At 52.2% G+C, this 23,049-nt stretch overlaps 2 long non-coding RNA genes across 4 annotated transcripts; both read left to right on the forward strand.

Moving 5' to 3' along the window:
* Positions 1-948: 948 nt before the first annotated feature.
* LOC132025523 (uncharacterized) lies at positions 949-7,656 on the forward strand. Of its 3 annotated transcripts, none has more exons than XR_009406606.1 (5): positions 949-1,116; positions 2,694-2,807; positions 3,176-3,469; positions 3,571-3,718; positions 4,737-7,656. It is a non-coding gene; the product is annotated as an uncharacterized LOC132025523 (long non-coding RNA). The 3 variants fall into 3 exon arrangements; XR_009406607.1 differs by having other exon boundaries at positions 3,571-3,646; XR_009406608.1 differs by having other exon boundaries at positions 949-1,100.
* A 6,070-nt stretch (positions 7,657-13,726) lies between these two features.
* Positions 13,727-16,806, forward strand: LOC132026114 (uncharacterized). Its single transcript, XR_009406773.1, has 4 exons — positions 13,727-13,861; positions 15,693-15,737; positions 15,974-16,070; positions 16,244-16,806. It is a non-coding gene; the product is annotated as an uncharacterized LOC132026114 (long non-coding RNA).
* Positions 16,807-23,049: the final 6,243 nt, after the last annotated feature.

Genomic DNA, 23,049 nt, shown 5'->3' on the forward strand with positions numbered 1-23,049 from the left:
TTCTCCCTTGTCCTCCCTCTCCCCATGTGGCTTTACTGCTCTGGCTCTGTTCTGGCCCCAAGGGCTCCCCAGCTCCTCCAGCAGCGGTCCTGAGGAGCTAGACTTCAAGCTCACCTCCCGACCCCCAGTTCATCCCTGGGCCATGCTGTGCCACTCCCAGATTTCTGTTGAGTGTCACCTTCCTCCCTAAGCCTGATTCCTGTGACTAAATGCCTGCCAGGCCCTGGGCTAACCCCAGTTCCATCTGTGGAGATGAGCCTAACTTCTCGGCAAACCGAAGCAATGGATAGGCCATATGTGTGATACCTTCTTTTTTGTTTATTTTACCGTCGCTATTGGCAAATTAAGCCACTCCTGTCCTGTTACCTGGAGTTGAGGACTCTGTGCTTTACAGATGAGTCCGTCATTGATCTGGACAAAGTACTTACAAGCTAACGGGGTCAGGGCAGAAATAGTAAGGCAAATTAAGGAGTCCCCATAATCGAAGAGAGGAAGAGTGTCATGGGGAAGGAGAGAGCAGTCTGGCCTATGGTGCATGTGAGGGCTTTCCCTTCCCTTGATCTTTCCCCAAAGGAAAAGTGTTGATCATCTCAGTAACAGGCTACGGTGGGGTTGGCTTGCCAGTGACTTGGGGTCGCCTTGGTTTTCAGGCAGTATTCACGGGACCTGCAGTGTGCCAGGACTCAAGCAGCCTTGTTCACTCGTACCTTCTTGGGGGACGGGAAGTCTCAGCAACACTTCTGGGCGAGAAACCGATCAGGGGAGAGGATGCTGCTGAGAAACGGAGAAGTGGGTTAGGCTGGGAGCCGGGGACAGAACCAGGAAGGAAGGAGCCCCGAGGGCGGCCGCGTCCCTCAGTGTCCAGTGGGGGGCAGTGGTGTTCAGACAGTCACGGGAGACGCCTCTGCAGGAAGGGCCCTCCCACCCTCGGGGAGCCAGCCGGACTCCCAGCATTGCGGGGGAGTGGCGGGTGCCTCTGGGTGCCTGTTGCTCAATCGACACTTCCTTTGGGGAGACAACCCAGGCACGGAAGTGCTCGCCAGGAACTTCCAACCCCAGCTGAATCTGTTAAGGACAAGGAGCACCTCTCCAGTGCTGCAGTGAGCCCAGAGCTGAGTGCGAGAGCAAAGGGGACGGGATGGGGCGAGTGGGCGAGTCGTGAGAGCTGAAGGCTTTCCTGGAGCCCCTGCAGTGGGGACCATGAGGCGCCCTGTGGAGCTGGGCAGGTCTAGGCACTCCCTCCCTCCGGGGTGGGTGGGGCCAGGGCTCAGAGGTCGGGACAGAACAATAGAAGGTGTGACTGTATAAAATGCCAAGACTCCCCGGGAGTGTCCGTGGGAGGAGCCCGGGGCGGCCCCAGGGGCCCACCTTCTGCACTCTCTGAGCCTGTAGTCCGAAGTCCTGGGAGCGGCCCGGGGACAGCAGGATGACCTGCAGGCTTGGAGTGGCAAAGGTAGAGAGGTTCTCTAAGGGATGAAACTCCTTCCCAGGAGCCAGGCTGAAGGGGCTCAGAGACTACAGATAGTGTGAGATCTGTAACCCAGTTACAGTTAAGGGTTAACGGGCCCCGGGTCAGCTCTGGGTGTCCCAGGTGCATCCCAGTCCAAGAACGCTGACACTGCCCTTCCATTGGGTAGGTAATGATCTCTTTCTCTAAGTAGGCTCCACGCCCAACGGTGGGGCTTGAACTTGCTACCCTGAGATCAAGAGCAGCCAGCCAAGCAGAATGAAAACATCTCACAAACAACAGGGTAGAAAAGCCTTCCCCCCAACCCTGGGTGTTGAAAGGCAATGACTGACTGAGCCCTGGGGTTGGGGAAGACCACCCTCAATGTTAAATTCTCTGGGGGAACCTGGGTCAGGCGGGGTCAGACCTGCCCAGGCCCTCTGCTGGCTGCTCTAGAGGTGGAGGCCAAAGGCGGGTCCTCAAGATCTCCAGGATCCTGGCTGGTCAGTTGCATCTGAAATTGACTGGAATGAAATGCAAACCCAAGTAGCTGGGAAGAAAAGGTCAGAATTTTAGCCCTGTGTGCTCCCCTTGCTGGCCCGAGTCCCATCACTGCTCAGGTTCCCCTGCACTGCCCAAGGCCCAGAGAATGGCCCCATTGTCCGTGAGACAAACAGAAATAGCAGCATCTTCTGTTCTCTGCCTTAGGGAGATTCACTTGAAACCCCGAAGTCCCAGATGTGGGGGACAATGGAGGTTGTTGTTGCAAATTCGGGAGCCTGGAACAGATGAGAGGCAGGTATTGGGAAAGTGGCCAGTGTGGTGGGCTGGGCTGCCGGGAGAGCCACCACGTTAACCCAGTTAGCAAGCACCGGCAGGAGTTTGTTAATCACCAAAGAAGGGCGGTGGATAAAGGGGACGACCAGCTGGTGGGGGCGGAGGGGCCCCCCCAGAGGCCAGGAGGGGGACCAGCGCTGGAAAGAAAGGACGGGGAGTTATTTCTAGGCTGGTAAATGTTATTTTTATCATTTAAAAAATGTTCTGGGTTTTTTTTTTTTTTTTTTTTTTTTTTTTTTGTCTAACCATGCCCTGGAGCATTTGGATGAACTGTGTTTGTATTAATTAATAAATCAGATGACATCTCCACTCGGCAGCGAGCTGTGCCTCGGAGACTGTCTGGGTGGCCCGGGAAATGGTGGCCGCGGCCTCCTGATTGATCCCAGCTGTTGTGTCTGTCTGTCCTCAGTCCTTCCGTCCCGTCAGTCCACACTCTTGAGCGCCTACGGCTACTTACTGCTGTTTTGTGAGGAATGAGCCCGGAAACAGCAGCATCTGGACTCAGGGCTGGCTCTAATGAGGGGTATGTATAATCCAGTCACACAATCGTGCTGAGCAGGCAAGACCTCGATTCACTGCAGCTGGGATTCTGAAAAAGCTGACAGGGGTGCTGGAGTTCAAGGACAAAGGTCAGATGATTATAGATGGAAGGGCCAGGCTTTTGGATGTAGAGGGTGTGAGCAAAGGCACAGAGATGAGCTGTCGGGGAGCAAGTGCAGCCCTTCCCCAGGGGGAGGTCAGGGTACCTGGAATTTAGTGAGCTTAGCAGCAGAGTTACCCAGAATGGCCACTTGGGAGAGAGTGTGCTGAAGTGGGTAGTGACCACTGGCGTCACGGCGGGCAACATGCTCCTGTCCCATTTCACCCCTTCTTGACTGTGTCTTGTTTTAGAGGATCTTCGCATGGGGCTGCAGGATGCAGGGCACTGATAACCGAAGCCTTTACAACAGTGAGGGCGACGAAAGAGACACCCCCCCCTCCCCCGAGGGCAGAGCTCCAGAGGGACAGACGGAGAAGATAAGCTCAGGCCCAGGAGAAGTTGTGCCTGTCCTGTTCCCTTCCTGGTGCAGATCTAGGAGCCGTGTCCCTCAGCTCCCTGCTCTCACTCGGGCACACTCTCCCCCGTTCCCAACCCACCCAGCCTTCCAATCCCCGCCAAAGAGGAAAGGGATGAAGTGTGCAAAGGTGAGTGTAGAATGTCCCTGCTTGTGACCAGGTGCAAGGCGGGGGTATCCGGTTGCTCAGGCTCCTGCTAAGCTTTGCTGGCCTTTGTGGTCTCTCTCCAGGATGCAGGGGTTGGGCAGCAGGTGCTGACCTTCATGACCAGCGTGATGATCTCTGGAGAAACTACCACCCACCACAGTTAGTAGGAAGATTTCTGTATCCCCAGAGACCTCTCAGGCCCATGTGTCGACACGGCATGGCTAAGTTTTTGTACGCAGGGGGTCAGGGCTGGGAAACATGTCCGTCTTGGCTTCTAGACCTTTCTTCCAGGGACGAATCACCAGCATGTCCCAGGTGTAGACTCCCTCCTCCCATTGGGGTTTGATGGCGGGCCTCCCAGGCTGCTGGTGGGCCTCTGTCCCTCCATGCAGGGCCTGCACAGAACAGGTCCACAGAGCCTTCTGTACCCGAGCACGAAGTACCTGCTGCTCTCTGAGCAGTGGCCCCAAGTCACTCCTGCTGCTTCTCTGGTTTCAGAACTGCGCTGCGATGGGCACCGGGTCCAGGTCCCCTGAGCTGCAGGGTTGGGGGCTAAGGCGATGGCCACCTTCTCCCTCACTCCCTGCTCTCACCTGCCACCACATGGCCCCCAATGCCGCTGGGGTTGGAGGCTGACCCCCACTGTCAGGCCATTTGGAGGGCAACTTGGAGCAGGGTGCGGGGCCTCCTTCAGGGGTGAGTGGTCACCTGAGCTGGGCAGGAAGAGACTGACAGGGCAGAGGTGGGACAGCTGCTTTGGAAGGGCAAGGAAATGTGGCCATGCCATGGTACAGCACCCAGAGAGCTTCCCAATGTCCTCTGGAGAACACTGGCCCATCTCCCAGCCGTCTGGCGCCCCGAGGCCTGGGTGCAGCCCTCGGCAGGCCCTGACCGCTGCAAGCAGAAACAGGCCTCTGAATGCCTCCTCCCTTCCTGACCATCATCACTGCTGTGTCATCCCCCCGCCCCCTGCAGTTCCAGGGGGCCAGCGCCTTCACCTCTCCTGGGGCTCGATGCAGGGGCCAAGGTACTCGAGGGACAGAAGCGAGCCCCTGTGGCCTCTCCCGCGTCAGGGAAATCTTGCAGCTGGCCTGAGCCTGCGGAGCCTTGTCTCGGCGACTTGGAACCTTTCGGATTAAGGGTGTTGGTGAAGCAAAGTTTTGGCAAGAACCTTGGTGGTGGTTGCCAGAAGGAGGCAGAAGGGAGATAATTAGACCTGGTAATCGGTTGGCTTTCTGCTTCCTTACAGGGCAGCAGGGACTGTGGATGAGAGAGGAACACACAGAAGAAAGTTCTCCAGGACCAAGGCTGAGCCGTCCCCATCAGGGCCCGCCATCCTGTCCTATCTTGCCTGGCGCATGTGTCTGGTGTGACCAGTTCCTCCGTACCCCCCTCCTACCCCCCAGGCCCTGCTCACCCATGTCCTGGCCAAGCCTGGGACCAGACAGCTTAGGGCTTCGAATCTGCGGGGTCCTTTGTAGCGGGATTTCCCCAACTCTGGCCCCTTCCCCAGAGGAGCTCCAGCAGGGTCCACAGCAGAGGGCTTGAGTGAAGGGTTCTGTCTCCGGGCAGAGCTGCCTCATCATTTCCCCCAGAGAAGTTTGCTCTTGGGGTGGTTTCCAGGCCCCTGTCCCTCCGGACCAGATGGCTCATATTAGATCTCAGTGTGCAACTCGCTGCCCTTTGTGGGAGCATGTTCTGGATTTGTCCCAGCCTGAGCAGCTGATTCACCAGGACCTTCTGGGAAGGCCTCCCCGTTTGATTACACCTCAGCTCGTCAGCATAGAAGCTGTGCGTCCCATTTCCAGCTTTTGTGGGGAGCACATTGCTTCTAGGCCCAGACGCAGAAGTGTGTACCCCGGGGACCAAAGTCAGACCTTGGGCTGGGGCTACGGGAGCCCTGCGTTAGGTCTGCAGACCTGGTACTGCTTTCTGAGGGGCTGGTTGCTCAGAGTCTGGCAGAGGCCAGACCGTTTGAGGTTTTGTTTTCTTTATAATTTGTCTGTGTATTTTGGAAAGTGAGAACATGAAAGCATGAGTGGGAGGGGCAGAGGGAGAGGGAGAGAGAATTCCAAGCAGATTCCGCACTGAGCATGGAGTCCCATGCGGGGTTCAGTCTCACAACCCCGAGATCGTGACCTGAGCCGAAACCAAGAGTCTGACGCTTAGCCGACTGGGCCACCCGGGCGCCCCAGAGGGTGGACTGTTCTGTGGCTGTTTCGTGTCTTGGGAAAAGCAGAGGAGGGAGTTCCTGCCAGGGTAGAGCTCGAAAGCCTCGGGTCAGCGGAGCAGCCTTCTGCGGCCTCTCTCCTTCCCGGTGTCTGATGCTTACTCACCCTGCTGAGCACATACAGGGTGCTAGACACAGTGCCTTCGAGGGACCCCCACCCTTTGGACCTGGGAGCAAGACGGCCCCTGCACCCTTTGGGGAAATCACTCCGCCCCCACAGGCATCTGGTTTCTCCTGCGCAGAGTGAGAACAGGCTACCTTCCTTCCTGCTTTGTGAGGACCCGGCTGGCTAACAGATGCCAAGTGCCCCGCCCCGGGGTTAGGAGCAGTGAGGATGGTGTACAGCGGAGAGGTTTAGGAGGATGGGTGGGAGGAAGGGCTTGAGAGGCGTCCTGGATCCTGGGGCTGGATGTGTGTGGCCAGGAGCGCTGGCTCTGAGTCTGGGGTCCCCTTCTGTGCCTATTTAACCTTAAACGGTTACAGCCTCAGCTGGTTCCTTTGTCAAATGGAGATTGTGTTCTCCCTTCCAGCCTCAGTGGGAGAGAGCAAGAGAAAGCAACACTATCCACTGTGTTCCAGATGCAGTCGCAGGCCGACAATAGGAAAGAATGGATGTAAAAAACCATCACCTTGTCACCTGCTCAGTGCAACCCCCAGTTAATTGTGACTTTCAGCTCTGCCGAGCTCCTGGCCACAGCACCCCCGCTCCCAGCAGGGGTGATGGAGGTAGTCTGCTCAGGTTTCAGACCCTCAGTACTCTGGGGATTCACTGCATTTCCCTGCTGTTTAGGCGGGTTACTAAAGCCTCTTGCCCCCTTGGGAGGCTGTCAATTGTCTCAGTGGAGGGTCTGGGACCCCCAAGGAGCAGGGAGAGCCTTGTGGAGCCTCGTGGGGGTGGGGACTTGGGAACGGGGTGCTCACAGAGGTTGAGGGAACACTCCCCAGAGCAGCCCCTTGGGGTGGCAGGGCCCCCTTGCCCTGTACACAGCCGGCTTGTGTAGGGGGAGGGGGAAGAGGTGGGGGGGGTGGGAAGGCCCAAGCGTCAGCCCGCTGCTTGCTCCCCCTCACGGGCTGCCTTAGCACGTCCCAGAGAAGCTTCTTTGCACCGTCTGGAGCTGCCGCTGGGTTCCAGACCAGCCGGCCTGGCAACAATGTGGGGGAGGAGGAAGTCTGCTGCAGAGCCCGGTTCGGGGAGCCGGGCCAACGCTAATGGGATCACCGGCCTCGGCCCCGAGGTCCTGGCGAGGTCGGCCAGGACATTGTGAAATGACATTTCGAAGACCCCACCGCAGAGAGTCAGAGAGCGTGTGGGTGGACTTGGCAGTGAGTGAGGACCCTTCGGGAAGTCGTCGGATGCCCTGGCACTTGGTTAGACTCTCTGCAGAACAGAAGCTCGGGCCAGGCCAGCCCTGGGCAGCTGTGGACGGGATGAACAGTCCCTGGGCAGGACGGTGGGGGTGGTGCAGGCTTGGACCCACTGCTGGGGCCAGATTAATATGAGCTCCATAGGGGAGAAAAAAGAGGGGCGCCTGGGGGCTCAGTTGGTGAAGCGTCTGCCTCCAGCTCAGGTCATGATCTCGAGGTCTGGGGATCGAGTCCCACATCGGGCTATCTGCTCAGTGGGGAGACTGCTTCTCCCTCTCCTGCTGCTCCCCCGCTTGTGCTCCTCCTTCTCAAAAGAATAAAATCTTAAAAAAAAAAAAATTAAAAATTTGCAAAGTACTTTCTAGGTGGGAGGAATTGCTGCCAGACACCAGATCGAAGGCCCAGAGGGTAAGACTCTGGCCCCGCAAGCTAGCACTTCCCCTGTACTGAGAGGGGATCATGTGGGGAACGAGCATACCCTTTCTCCTTGGTGGCCTGGGTCCCAGGGAAAAGGAGCTTGCAAAGGTCAGGAGGGTTCCCCAGTGGTCTTAGGACAGCTCCAAGACTCCCCAGTGCAGGATGGGGGGGGGCGTGGGCGGGGGCCTTGTTTTCCGCAGGATTTGTGTTTATAACCCGATAGTTTCTTTACCTTTTATCTAACAAGAGTGAGTAATCTATTGGGGAGATTTAACGAAAACCAGACATTACCTCACTGGTGTCTTATCCAAGGCCGCTCCTGTGACTTGGGGTCTTTTCCCGTGTTAAGCAGGATGGGGAGAACTCCATAGACTTCCGCCGAGTCAAGGGAATCGCAGAACACACATGTTTGAGAAGCCCTGTTCTAGTATTTGTACTCAAGCCCTTCTCTCCACCGCCCCCCCTCCCTGTAAACATCTGTTTTTTTCATTCTGGAAACATGGCAGAGGGATTCAGCCCAGCCTACCCCACGTAGTGAGCAGTCTCAGGGGCTTCTCTGGCTCCCCTCTTCCTGGAGGGGTATGAAGAGTTTCCTGTGTGAGCTCACAACGGCCTCCTCCTCAGGCGTGGGAAAATAATAGTAGCAGGCAGACCCCTCTCCGAGGTCGATGGCTCTCTCTCTCTCTCTTTTTAAAGGTTTTTATTTGAGAGCGAGCATGAGCAGGGGGAGCGGCAGGAGAGGGAGAAGCCTGCCGAACAGGGAGCCCGATGCGGGATTCGATCCCAGGACCCCGAGATCATGACCTGAGTCGAAGGCAGACGCTTCATTGACTGAGCCCCCCCAGGCGCCCCTGAGAGTTACTTTCTAACAGAAGTGTCAGACAAATAGCGACTCAAGTGGCCCACGTGTCCCTTCAGGTGTAGAAAGGCTGCTGCTTCTCGGAAAAGGAGAGTCTGATGGGTCCAAGACAGAATTCCCCCCAGGGTTGTCCTCACATAGAAGGACAGCTCTCGTCACTGCAGGCTGGGCAATGGGACATCTGTGTCTGGCAGCAAAAAATTTAAAGCCCAGTAAAAAAGGTCCACATATCCACAATCGCTGTGTAGTAGGTAATACGAAGAGTAAGTGTTAACAGGTGTCATTGTGGTTTGATCACTACCAACCATCTGCTGCTCTGCTGATGGCACTGACATAAGTGGGAGGGACAGGACCTACAGTCTGGGACTGACCTGAAAATACTTTAGTGGTGGGGCGCCTGGCCAGCTCAGTCAGAGCAGCGGAGAACTCTTCATCTCGGGGTCGTGAGTTTGAGCCCCAAGTTGGGTGTGGAGATGACTTAAAGATAAAATTTTTTAAAAAGATTTAATTTATTTACTTATTTTACAAAAAGAGACACAGTGAGAAAGGGAACACAAGCAGGGGGAGTGGGGGAGGGAGAAGCAGGCTTCCCGCCAAGCAGGGAGCTGGATTCAGGGCTTGATCCCGGGACCCTGGGATCATGACCTGAGTGGAAGGCAGAGAGTTAACCGACTGAGCCACCCCGGCGCCCCTTGAGATAAAATCTTTAAGAAAATAATAAATATGTTAGCAGAAACGTAAGAAAAAGAAAAGAGGTAAACACCTGAGACAAAACCTTTTAACACTTGAGTCTGGGTGATGGATAATATGGTTTCATTTTACAGTTTTCTCAACTTGTGTGGTAGATTGAACATGTTCATAATTAGAAGAAAAATTAAAGACACTGTGACTAGTGTTAAAAGACAAACCACAGACGGGAGAAGATATTTAGAACACATGTAACTGACAAGGGATTTCTACCCGAAATGTATAAACAACTCCCACAAAATAGTTAAAAAAGAAAAAAAAAACAAACCTTCCAACACATAGGAAAAAGACATAGATTATAAAAAGCAATTTCAGGGGCCCCTTGGTGGCTCAGTTGGTTAAGCATCTGACTCTTGATTTTGGCTTGGGTCCTGGTTTGAAAGTCGTGAGACTGAGCCCTCCCTTGGGCTCCTTGCTATGCATGAAGCCTGCTTAAGATTCTCCCTCTCCCACTGCCCTCCCCCACCTCTCTCTTTCCAAAAAAAAAAAAAAAAAAAAAAAAAGTAAACAAATAAAATTTTAAAATAAGTAGACAAACCAGTTTCATTCCCCAACTGAGAAACTTGAATGGCCAATGTCTCGCCTCCTAGGTAATCCGGAAAATACCAAGTAGAGAATAAGACAGTAATGGCCATAGATGGGCAGGCATTTGAAAGTCTGGCAATATGAAGTATGGGGGAGATGTAGAGTTTAAAACATATACTTAGGAAGCGACTTGGCAATGTCTGTTAGAAACCTGTATGTCTTACAACCTAGGAGTCTACTTCTCAGTGTACAACCCTCAAAAAAATCTTGGGTGGGGTCCCTGGAGGGCTCAGTAGGAAGTGTGGGCAGCTCGTGATCTCAGGGTTGTGAGTTTGAGCCCCACGTTGGGTATAGAGATTACTAAGAATAAAGAAATAAAAAAGTCTCGGGCTGGTACCCTATACAGATTTGATCACACAGTAGATGCCCATTACTGTGTTGTTTGGAATAGCTGAAACCCCCCAAAATGGGGAAATAATTAATGACATAGTCATATATGGACATACTACATAGACATCAAGATAAATACAATACATACTAATATATATGTATAATTATGGTTGAATTTCCCAAACATAATATGAATATTGAATGAAATAAAAGAAAATTATGAAGGGATATGTATGTTATTATACCATGTGTATAAACAATTTAAAATCCCTACATAATATTTTTAGGTCTCTATATATGACAGGGTGCCTGGGTGGCTCAGTGGGTTAAAGTCTCTGCCTTCAGCTCAGGTCATGATCCCAGGGTCCTGGGATCAAGCCCCACATCGGGCTCTCTGCTCAGCAGGGAGCCTGCTTCCCTTCCTCTTTCTCTGCCTGCCTCTCTGCCTACTTGTGATCTCTATCAGATAAATAAATAAAATCTTTTAAAAAATAATTAGAAGGGCCACAAAGCAAAAGGATGGTAGAGCTTATCTCCAGGGAAGGAAAGAAGAGAATGGGAATGACCTCAGATTTATCTGTAATGTTTGTTCTTTCTTGAGAGAACAATGTTTTTAGAAGAATCCAAAGCAAATGCCTGGGAAGAGCGACATTTGCATGTCTGACTAGTAGGGACAGGGTGATTAGGCAGACCTAGCTGTATTGTGTGCTTCATGGATACTGTGTTTCTTACAAACTGAGGGTTCAAGGCTTCCAGGGAGGAAGTCGTTGCAGTTGGGGAGCAAAGAACAGTAGAGCTGGAATCAGGAGTGGAGCCTGAAGACGGGACCGATGGGCAGCAATCCATGGTGAAACCTGAACGGAGACACAAGAGTGGTTTCTTGAGATGGGACGTTCTCCTGGTGACCATGCCATGAAGATAGCTGACAGGACAGTGAAGGATTTAGAACATTCCAGAAACTGAGTTGATAAGGTCAGTCAGATGACTGACCCCAATTCTGGACGAAGTTCTCCCATGGGTCCAATGGTATCAACAGCACAGCACGCTAGAGAGAAATCTTTCAAGAAAGATCCAGTGATGCCAGAAACCTCATTGTTGTTATATTAAGAAATCGCCATAGCCCCTTACCCCCTACCTTCAGCGCCTACCACCCTGGCCAGTTGGCAGCCACCAACCTGGAGGTGAGGCCCTCCAGCAACAAAAAGATTGCCACTCCCCAAAAACTCAGATGATGGCTACCGTTTGTAAGCAATAAAGTATCTTTTGATTAAGGGATGTCCATTAAAAAAATTTTTTTTGGTACATTGTTCCTTAGACATAATGCTATTGCACACCTACCGGACTCACCGGACTCCAGGGTCCTGGGGACGTACCCTTTCTATGCACAGGGAAACCAGAGCATTTGCAGGACTGGCTTTGTTGATTCCCCTTTGTGGTGGTGCCCACCCACAGCTCAGGCAGTGGATGGATACGTTGTTTTCTGTACCACTCTGCATGCTTCAAATACTTGGTAGCTTAGAAAACAATTTCTTCAGGGGACACCTGGGTTAAGCCTCTGCCTTCAGGGTCCTGGAATCGAGCCCCGCATCGGGCTCTCTGCTCAGCAGGGAGCCTGCTTCCTCCTCTCTCTCTGCCTGCCTCTCTGCCTGCTTGTGATCTCTGTCTGTCAAATACATAAATAAAATGTTAGAAAAAAAAAATAAAACAATTTCTTCAGGTTGTTCCCTTCTGCTTCTCAACTTTTCCCAGAACCCGGACTCCATTTTCTCCTCTGTGCCCTCCAGGAGTCCCCTATTTTCACATTTTAATGTCTCTGAAATCAGGATGCATTTCACAATCAATGCGAGTTTTTTTGTTTTGTTTTGTTTTCCCTGGGTGGTTTACAAAAATAAAGTGCTTCCTATACAGATGGTGTCTGTAACTGGATGAAATAAGGTACAGGGGAAGGTCATGTAAAATACGGATGGGGCACCTGGGTGGTATAGTCAGTTAAGCGTCTGACTCTTGATTTTGGCTCAGGTTGAGACCTCAGAGTTGTGAAAGCAACCCCTCCCTGCATGGGGCTCAGCCGGTGTCTGCTCGAGATTCTCACTCCCTGCCCTTTCCTGCTTGTGCACTCTCTCTCTAAAATAAATAAATCTTTAAAAAATGCATATAAAATGCAAGTAAATAGCTCTTATTATCTGATATAAATATTAATAACCAGTGTTTAAAAATCATATCCTGGAATACTAGGCATGCCCACTTTGATCTCTCGTCTCTTATTTTTCTTTTCCTTTTTTTTTTTAATTTAAAAAATTTTATTTTTTTCCAAGATTTAAAAAAAAATCTTTTAAAAAATTAATTATTTTATTAACATATAATGTATTATTTGCCCCAGGGTTAACAGGTCTGTGAGGCTTACACACTTCACAGCACTCACCATAGCACATACCATCCCCAAGGTCCATAACCCAACCACCCTCTCCATAATCGTCTCTTCTTTTTTTAAGTAAGCTTGAAGCCCCTTGTGGGGCTTTAACTCGGGGTGTGGAGATCCAGTTACACGCCCTGCTGACAAACCCAGAGGCAGGCACACTTAGAGAGCAGTGGTCTAGTACATTCTCTCCCGGAAGCAGCACCATGTACTTGTCTTCTCTGTCCTGCCAAAGTTTGTGAAGAAGAGGGCAGAGACCCAGAGGGAGATGGAGCTTAGTATTCTCTGCACGAAGGTAATAATGAGTGGACATGAAGCCCTGCGAGCAGGAAGTGTGAGCCAGAAGTTTCTATAGAGGCAGCGGCTGATTGATGGCACGGAGAGAACACAACACATGGAGGCTTAGGAATTGAGCCTGGGGCTCCCGGCCTCAGTCCTGGAGAGATGGCCGCCCTCCCATCTCACCTCCGGGACCTCTGGCCACCAGGAGGAGAAAGGCTGGCTCATCAAACTGTCCCCCCAGACGCGTGTTGTGACAATAGGAGTTGCCTGAGTTTGGTCTGGAATTCATTGTTTATCCTTTTGTCCTTTCCTGATCTGAGTCCCACTTGGCTCTGCATCTCTCCCTGCGAGGAGTCTGGCGGTCCGGACTCGCCCATCTTTTGGTGCGCCCGCCTCAGACCACTCTTCAGGGAGGAGAGGACCCCAACTTAGGTCGCTGTGCCTTACCCATCCACTTATACCTGCCTTGCCCATCCCATCTGAGGGCCTGAGGTGAGGACAGCCTGGCTGGGGGTGGGGGTGGGGGTGGGGGCTCCTCTGTAAATGATTAGCTGTGATCGTTGTAAAAGCCAGGAGCTCTGTAACCAGAAAGGCAGAGCAGAGAGGTGTCTGCACACACGTGCACGCACACGCACACAGGATGAGTTTTCTTAGCGATTCGTTACACGCTCTTCTCCTGACGGGAGTGCTCGCTGTCACACACAGGGCGGTGGCCAGCTCGGTCCCCGGACGCTTGCCTGAGCTGGGGGCTGGCTGCAGAGGACTGTTCCTGCTTATGGAAGCGGCAAGGGAATGATGGGCTCCTTCCCAGGAGCTGGTGTGCGTGCAGGGGGGCGGCGAGGAGAAGCGTGTGTTGGTGCAGGAAGGGCTGAGGTTCGGGAGCCGTGCTGCTCTGGGTTTGCAGTCTCCTCTCCCTCCAGCAGCCTGGTGGAGGCAGGTCAGGGAGTACAATTTTGAGCGCTCTGAGAGGGCCCGGCAGCTGCTAGAACTATCAGCTGCCCGCGGGAGGCCAAGGGGACCAAAGTCCCCGGTCAAGGCTTCACTGACCAAGGAGGCCGCTCTGACTGCTGCCCTTGCTGCGTCACGCCTGGGGGATCTGTCTCTGCCAAAACCACACAGAGAGGAAGCTGCTGAGACAAAGAGGTAACCGTGGAGCCAACTTCTATTTTCAGCCTGCGCTTGACCCTGGCGAGTGACCTTGAGGAGGTCACTCACTCTCTCGGGGTAATTATATGGGATTCCTTCCAGGTCCAGGAACTCCTGCGAAAATGGATAAGTTGAGATTTTTAAAGGACCCTGAGATGTCAGAAGAGATAAACAATGTCTGGGGCCAGTTTTCTGGGCTGTCCTTGAAGTCTGCCTCTCCACGCACTGGCCATGTTCTCTCTTCACTCAGTGACCAAGTGTAGGACATGCTTAAGATCAGTGATGGGGGGTGCCTGGATGGCTCAGTAGGTAATGCGCCTGCCTTCAGCTCAGGTCATGATCTCAGGGTCCTGCTTGGCGGGGAATCTGCTTCTCCTTCACCTCTCCTTCTCCCCGACTTGCGTGCTCTCTCTCTCAAATAAATAAAGAAAATCTTAAAAAAAAAAAAAAAAGATTAGCGATTAAAATAGCTAACATTGATTAAATATTGACTACAGGCTGGCACTTTAATTTAATACTCACAGCAACCTAATGAGGGACAGCTGAAGAAACGGAAGTCCAGAGAAGTTAAGTAACTTTCCTCAGATCACACAGTCAATTAGTCACAGCCAGTATCTGACTCTGGCTTCCTGAGCCCAGTGTCTGCCCTTAACCATGACACTGGAGCATTCTTAATAACCAGGCAATTTGTCTTTAGCTGTACGTTCTGCACTGAGCTGGGTGGCGTGAAGTTCAGAACTGTACAAATAGGAGACAGGCAAAGGCTGGGTTCTAAAGTGGGGATACTGAGGGTCACCTGACTGTCTCAGTCAATGGAGCATAGACTCCTGATTTCGGGGCCCTGAGCTCAAACCTCACTTGAGGCACAGAGCTTACGTAAAACACAAAATCAGAGGCAGAGCAGAGAGAAGAAAATGAAGAGGAAGGGAAAAAAAGCACACTTGAAATGACAGCAATTATTGGCAATTTGCAACTGATTACTTCGTTGTTAATTGCTACTCGTCAATCAGTACTCTTTGGAAGACTGATAAATTGTTTAAAATGCAAAATAATGTAGATTTTCGTCTTGGTAGGAACTGTATATGCTGTTAGAGGAAGCCAGCTTGGGACACAATGTCTAAAATACCCCTCCCTGTATTAGCTTGGGCTGCCTTCTGGCGTGGGGGGCTCTGGCCAGAGCCGGAGGTTTGACGCCTGGCCCTGGAGTCTGATGAAGCCCTAGGACCCCTGGTCTGCAGATGCCAATGGACATGGCTTGAGAAGAGGTGTGGGACTTCTAGGCTATAAACAGTCTAACTCCCAGTGATGTAGGAGAGACGTTAGGGTTCAAAGCTGAAGGCCAAGAAAGAGTTCGAGACATCTTCGGTGCAGAAAGGTGCACAGGGACGGGACCCATGGGCAGAAAGAGTTGTACTGGGGTCATGAAGAGGGGGTTAGGGAGAGCATAAGTCTCTAAGGAATTTGGATGCAAGGTTTCCAGGACCTTGTGGGGCTAGCTGTCGTTCAGAAAAGGTAATTTATTTCTGTCTAGTAAAACCCTAGTCATAAGACTCTTCAGATGTGTATCGGTGGGTCATATGCTTGGGGATGATTACTAACATGTATCTTGGGGGGGCAGAGATAAAGGAAGTCTCCAGAGGACATTTTATATGTTAAAGTAGACTCATAAGATCCTGGGGGTGGGGCTAAGATTGCCTTTTGCCCTTAGCGAAGAATTAACATGGAGGCAGCTGAGCTCCTAGAGCTCAGCCTCAAGGACTTGACAGTGGGGTCTAGGCAGTAAGGAAATTTAATAATTTTTCTTCTGCCTTTGTTTCCCACATCATAGCCCACCCGGAGTTTGGAAGCTAACCCACCCTGGGAAGGATAACGTGTAAGCATTTGTTGCTGACACTTCAAAGGGGTCCCAGGGTGAGTGGGCAGGGATGTCACTCCCTTGGCTCCAGGGGCTCCTGATGGCAGTGGGGTCCCTGCACGGGAGGCAAGTTTTTCTGAACATCAGTAGCTTTCGCTTAAGAAAACTCTGGCTCCAGTGGAGAGTGGGGGTAGGGTGGAGTGAAGGGGTGGGGAGGAATTTCATCTTGTTGGTTCTTTTTGTTCTTGGCTGAGATTCCCGTGAAGATCCTGCAGGCATTCTGTCCTCCATGTCCGAACCTCCCAGGCTTGGTCCTCCCCGGACCGGGACTCATCTTGTCTCCGTACCCATGTAAGCTGCACACCTGGGGGCTTCGAGGTGCCTGCAGACCACCTCTGGTAGGGGATGGGGGGGTTGGGGAGGAGTTCCAGGTCCGCAGCTCTTTAGAAAGGACTGGAAGGAGGGGTGGAGTGACTCTGAGCCTTGAAATCTGATCTGTGATTGTTTTTGATCTAAACCTGAAGGGATCCCTGCCGAGCACCTGGCCCAGGGCACCCTTCCAGTCCCACAGTGACCCAGGAGGGGGCTTTGTGCCCTTCCAGTGTCCGTCCCTTGCTCCGGAAGCTCTGCTGGCCTGATCTGGAGCCTGCCCGGGTCTCGTGACCACCTGCCTGCAGCCCTGGGAGCCTGACACGTCCACGGCTGAGCCCCTGTAGTCGGTTTCCCCGTTCACTTCCCACGGATTCCCACCGGGCTATGCACACAGGGCACCTGGAACCAGTGCTGCTGACGGGGCATGCGGTGAGGTGGGGAGGCAGTTTCAAATCCAGTGTTATGGGGAGAGTGCCGGAATCCTCACCCTGACCCTGAATTTCTCTGATGCCTGTTAAGGAGCCTGGGTGTGCACAGCTACCCTCCCAGTGCCTGACCCCGTCGCCACGGGTCACAGTCCCCGGAACAAAGAGGAGGGCTTGTGTGGGCGCCTTGGTGTGAGGCTTTGGCCTCATCCAGCTTGCCACAGGATCTCTTTCTTGTCATCCCCCCATCCCCTACCCCTCCTGACTCTCTGGTCACCCACCTTCTATCTGGTGGGAGCAGCCTCTCCCCTGCATTAAAGCCTGAGGCTGAGCTAAAGCTTTTGACCGTGACCTCATCTTGGGATTCCAGCGGCTTCAGTCGGGACAGTGTAGTGAACCAATGACTTTCTCAGAGTTCTTTGTTCCTGACGAGCACAGAGGCCCATGTTTACTGTGGTCTTCTCGTGCGCTGAGATAATACGCCAAGCACTTCCTGCGTATTATCTCATTTAATCCTCACCCTGCTTCCAGAGGGACATTCGGTTATTGCCCCAGTTTTACAGAGGAGTTGACTGAGAATGGGAGTAACTTGTCTAAGATCGTACAGCAGTACGCGGTGGAGCTGAAAGTCTGACAACCATCCTGGTGCTGGTCTGGAGCTCTGACCATCTCTTGTATGGGCTCGCGTTCCCTTGACTTGGATGAGAGCCTTTACATTGTCCCAAATCTGTGTCTTGTGTGGATTGAGCTAGCACAGGGGTCAACAAACTTTGGCATATGGGCCAAATCTAGTTGTGGCCTGGTTTTTCACAATTTTAAAAAACAGATTTATTTCACACACACTAGAATGTGAGCAGGTTTTTGGGAGAGGGGATGGAAGGGGGAGAGAAAGCAGGCTCCCCACTGAGCAGGGGGCCCAATGCTGGGCTCAATCCCAGGACCCTGAGATCATGACCCAAGCCAAAGGCAGACGCTTAACTGACTGAGCCAGCCAGGCACCCAGTGGTTTTTCATACCTTTAAAGGGTGGTTAACACACACACACACTGAATGCTACACTAAACATGGTTCAGATGGCAATAGTTTTTTCCTGCTGGGCCTTTGAATGCTTTAAAAAAATTGTAGTGAAAACATAACAGAATTTACCATCTTAACCATCTTTAAGCATACGGTTCCATAGTGTGGTGTTTTCATGTTGTTATAAAATGGGGCTCCAGGATTTTTGTGTCTTATGAAAACTGAGACTCTATACACATCACATGACGGTTCTCAGTCTCTCCCCAGTCCCTGGCAACCACTGTTCTATCTGTTTCTAGAAATCTACTTTAGAGGTCTCACTCCTATGAGTGGAATCCTCTGTGTTTGCCTTTTTGTGATGGGCTTATCTCCCTGAGCACGACGTCCTTGTGGTTCTCCCCAGTTCCAACGCACATAACACATGATGGGAAAGGATCATCTTCCTTTTGAGGCCTGAGTAATATTCCATTGTGTGTAGCTAGTACCTTGTGCCCATCGATCCACTGGTGGACATGTGGCTTGTTTCCACCTCTTGGCTGCTGTGAGTATCGCTGTTCAGAATGTGGGTGTGCAGACATCTCTCTGAGATCATGCTTCTGTCCTTTTGGATGTGGATTAACTTTTTGAAGAACCACCACATGGTTTTCCACAGTGGCCGCCACCATTTCAGAATCCAGCCTACAGAGCTTGAGAGTTCAACTTCTCCACATCCTCGCCAGAACTCACGGTTTACTATTTTTTTGTTTGTTTGTTTCCTTTTGATTGGGATCCTCCTAGTGGGTGTGTGAGGTGATACCTCGCTGTGGTTTTTTAATTTCTGTTTCTCTGATAATTAGTGATAGTGAGCATATCCGTGTTTGCCGTGTATACCGTCTTAGGAGAAATGTCATCTATGCAAGTCCTTGGCCTCTTTTTTAATTGGGTTCTTTGATGTTTTATGTTGTTGAGTTGTGGTAGCTCTTTACATAGTCTGGACCCTAAACCGTCATCAGACAAGTGACTTGCAAATGTTCTCTCTCATTTCAAAGCTTGCTTTTTAAATCTGCCGATGGTGTTCTTTGACGCACAAAAGTTTTAAAGTGTGATGTCGTCGCATTTGTGTACTTCTGTTCTTGTCGCCAGTGCTCTTGGTGTCATGTCCAAGAAATCTTTACAAATCCAACTTCTTGAAGCTTTTCTCTGTGTTTTCTTCCAGGGGCTTTATAGTTTGGGATCTTATGTTTAGGTTTTAAATCTATTTTGAGTTAATTTCTGTATAGCGTAAGGTAAGGGTCCACTTTGATTCTTTGGCATGCGGATATACAGATACTGGGGCCAATCTTTTCCCTTGGTGGGTAGAGATGGTAAATCTTATGTTATGTGTACTTTAACACAATTTTTTTTTTCAAAAGTAAAGATGAAGAAGAAGAGGGAGGAGAAGAAGGGGCCTGTAAATCCTAAACTATTTGCTATTTGGGACCTGGCCCTTTCCAGAGAAGCTGGTACCCCACAGCATCCTTCTGAGCCCCCAACATTGTGTTACATTCTGACCGTATCCACAGTAAGCCCCGGCATGGTCTCTGACTCTCTTGGAACCAGGTCTCTTCCAAGAGTGCACTTCTCAATTAAACACTCAGTGAATCCATCCTGTGCATGAAGACGGGGATCCTAGTGGGGATTGGAAGATCCTTGGCTGAGCCTTCGTGTCTGAGGAAACCTTGGGCCAGCTGCCCGGCAGGCGGGCCCGTGGCCTGCTTCCTCACTTTCCTGGCTGTGAATGGAGGATGAGCAATTCTGGCCTCAGAATGGAGAAAAACGAAAGAGGGGAATCTGACCAGGGTTCCTGAGAAGCTGGCAGGGAGTTCTGAGACTTCTTCGAAGGAAGAACCAGTGTGAATCCCAGACAACACGAGCGTCTTCGCAAGTCCCAGAGCTCCCGGTCTTAAGCTCAGGGAAATACCCCTTCTCTTGAAGTCACACCAGACGCGTGAATGCAGGGCCAACATCTAATCTAACGTCTTTCGTGTCTCAGTTCTCTACCCGGCGTGGCGGGGGGGGGGCTCCCTGACATCGGGTCTGGAGCTCCTGTTTCCCTAGAACCTTCTCTGAGCATCTGGTGGCACCTGGCATTTCTTCGGATTTGCTTCCTATCTGACTCGAATGTTAAGAAAAGACCCTGAAAGGAAAGAGGCTTCTGGAAAAGTCTCCGAGGGAGGAAGGGCCTTCTCTCTGCCCCCAGAACAATCTTGGGGCCCCAGCTAGCTCAGGTGGTGTACAGGGGGTCGGGGGGGGGGGGTGGAGGACCCAGGGCTGACTGCTCAGGTGTTCTCTCCCCTCCTTCTAGAAGTCAACCACGCCTGCGTCTTCAGCCTGGGACCCTGTTCAGTGCTCCCCGAAAACAGCCCAAGGGGTCATTCCTTCTGGGTGACTCAGAGAATTCTGTCAGCCAACCTGTCTTGCCATTATGCCCCTGAGGGAAGCCTTGGATGTGATCCGGGAGGCAGCCCCAGGGGGCAGGGAGGCTCAGAGGGCTGGGGCTGGGGATGGGGTTGGCTCTGGGTGAGAAGCCCAGCTCTAGGACATTCTCACCATCATGCTGCCTTTCAGCCAGTCTCCTGGGGCCACCCCCACCCCCTTTCGTTTTGTTGATTGGAGATTGTGTCCCTGAATAGAGCTTAATGTCCTTTGGAAATTATCTGTTCTTTCTTTAAAAAATGTTTCCTGCTTCTTCCCTTTGGTGTAGGTCACTGTGTCCCCAACTGCCCAAGGTGCATGGGGGCCCCCCCGGGAGGATAGGAATGACCATGACCATCACCAACAATCTGCTCTGAGGCCAGACTGGGGCTGGGAGGGAGGAGGTCAGCCTCTGGGGGAAGGGCCCTGGGACACATTTTCTCTCTGGTCCCCTGTTGGAGACAAAGCTTGGAGAGCGGAGCCTGAGGAGAAGTGGTGGGGGCAGGGCATCCCAGAGCAGATCAATAGAGGGGGCAAGGCTGAAGGAGCTGGGAATAGATCTGGGGTTGGGACAGCTGGGGAGGGGGAGGAGGGAGGCATAGGGCCATTCAAAGAAGCCCACCTGGGCTGGAGAGCCAGGGACAGAACCCAGGTTGGGAGGAGGCCTGGAGGCAGCGGGGGCCCAAGGCTCACTCTTCCCTGGGCAGCCGCGCATTTCAGCTTGCCCTCTGACACGGGACACAACAGGAGGCAGGATCACTTCGCCTTCCTGCAGTAGAGAGGAACCAGAGGTTCCCAGGAGAAGGCAGGGCTCCTCTTGTGTGAGACAGTCAATGTGCTGGTGACTTCTGTGCCCTCAAAGAGCCCCAGGCCTGTAGGAAGGGAAGAGACAGGCACCCTGGTCTGCCCCCACCTCCCGCCAAAAAGCAGAACATCCAGCCCTGTTTCGCAAGAGTGAATAAATATTTATACACCTATACAAGGAAGTGCGTAACGTATTATACCATTTAATCTCAATAAGGAAACGAAGACTAGGAGGGGCCCCAAGGTAGCCAGGTATCCCAGGGCCAGAGAGGGGCCAACAGCCCAGTAGGGCTTAGTGTGCAGGGACTGAGGCCTCGTGGGACTAAGTGATTGTGCCTGCAGGCTCCCAGACAGGGCTTGTCCTTGCTCCCTAATTCTGAATACGAATCCCTAAAATGAATATGCCTCAGGAATGTTTTCTGCTTCCACTGGCATCCCTCTCCAGTGCCTTTCCCTCCCCTGCTGCCCCCCTGCCCCCTTCCCTCTCCAAGAAAGCATGGATTCATTCTTTGCTGTACTGGGTATCCGCGTGCCTACCATGAGCGTTATTCAGACGCTGAATTATCTGCGAGGATTACTTTGGAGGCTGGGCTCAAGATGCAGAGAGCCGACAGAACTCTCCACCTCTGTGGAACTGGTCCTCACTCCAGCCAGGGCACGGACGCTGGTCTGAGACACCAAGTTCCCATGGAATCTTGTCAGTGCTGTGCGGGTGGGAGGGTGTGGGGGAGACCAGAGCAGACCCTCCTCCCCAGCTTTGCCAGCTCGCATGCCTGTGGCTGCCGGCGTGGGATCGACAGCAGTCAGTTGGAGCCCCCTGCCCTGCCCGTGGCTTGCACACCAAGAGGAGCTTCTCAACCAAGCTGGACCAGCTGGTGTCTTTGCCACAGGACCTGGCACTGGGACTGAAAGTCTCCTTTGGGCCGGTCTTCTGACCACGTGGGAACCAGGAAATCATTATTTGATTCGGCTTTGTGACTCTGTACACAGAAGGCACAGAAAGCCCATCATAGAGCAAGAAAAGTAGTCATAGAGCAAGAAAAGTAGCACGGACATGAATGCAGAGACGAGACATGGAGAGACACTCCCCAGACCTTCCAGCAGCCGATTCTGTCACATTCCGTGGCCACGGTGCCAGTGACTTGTTTTGGTGCATGAGCTGGGTCGAGTTGGCTTCTGCTACTTACAACCATTTCATTCTCACCTCCAATGTGAACAGAAACTTTCTGTTAGGGGCAGAAGCAGCAGGCCTCGAGCCGCCTCGATATTGTCAGGTCTGGGAGAGACAGTCAAATGGGGCCAGGACCAGGGCTCCCTGGGGGCACCCCCTGCTTCCTACCACCTCTCCTGCCAGGCCAAGGCCCCGGAATGCAAATCGATCAGGATAAACACGGAGTGTGACCTTCCCCTAAATCTCCTCTTTGTATCAGATCACACTGTCTGGCCCACGCGCACTTTCCCCCTTGCTCTCAGCCCTCGGAGGGAGTGAACCCTGTTGCAAAAGCAAAAGAAGGAACAAGATGAACTCTCTTCTAAACTTGTACAGGTGACCGGATGTTCTGTGCATTGTCACACCATGAGGGAGACTCACGTATACGTTTAAAAGGCAGAGAGAGCAGGTAGGACTGAGGGGCCCTAGTCTAGAGAGACATTCTGGCACCTTCAGTCAAATTAGACTCACTGTCTAGGATTGAGTGAGACTTTATACAACAGATACAAGGGCACGTTCTCTGGTGTCAAAGGAGTTCAGAAGGATGCCATTCTGGGCAGGCATGGTGTCTCCATGAAGTTATCGGGAACCCCAAGGTGCTCTGGCTTTCTTCAGCACCATCTGTAGCCTGGGCTTCCATCCCCAGGGTTACCTCATGGTTCAAAAGGGCTACAGCGTGTCAGCCATCACATCTGCATTCTAGGCATCAGGGGAGAGGCAGAACGGCAAATAGCAAAGGGCAAAAGAAAGGCAACCTGCCGTCCGAGTCTAAGCAGATGTCCTGAAAGTTGCCTGTACCTCCTCCCCTGCTATGTCACTGGCCAGGAAAGCTTGCACATGCAGACTTCAGCGGAGCCCAGTGCTGCCACAGATAAACATGGAGTTTTACAATTAGGGGGAAAAGGAGAATGGGCATCAGGCAGGAACCTGCAGTCTCTGTCCCAGTCTCTAGGAAAAGCTGTCAGAAAGGGCCTCTTTTTTAATAAGTGAAAAAAAAAAATCCACAGATCTGTAGGCAGGTCAGCTTTGCTGTACATCTCAGTGCCTTTGATAGAGAGGCCAGTGATCAA

Source organism: Mustela nigripes, chromosome 10 (genome assembly GCF_022355385.1).
Source record: "Mustela nigripes isolate SB6536 chromosome 10, MUSNIG.SB6536, whole genome shotgun sequence".
In the NCBI taxonomy this organism is placed as follows: Eukaryota; Metazoa; Chordata; class Mammalia; order Carnivora; family Mustelidae; genus Mustela; species Mustela nigripes.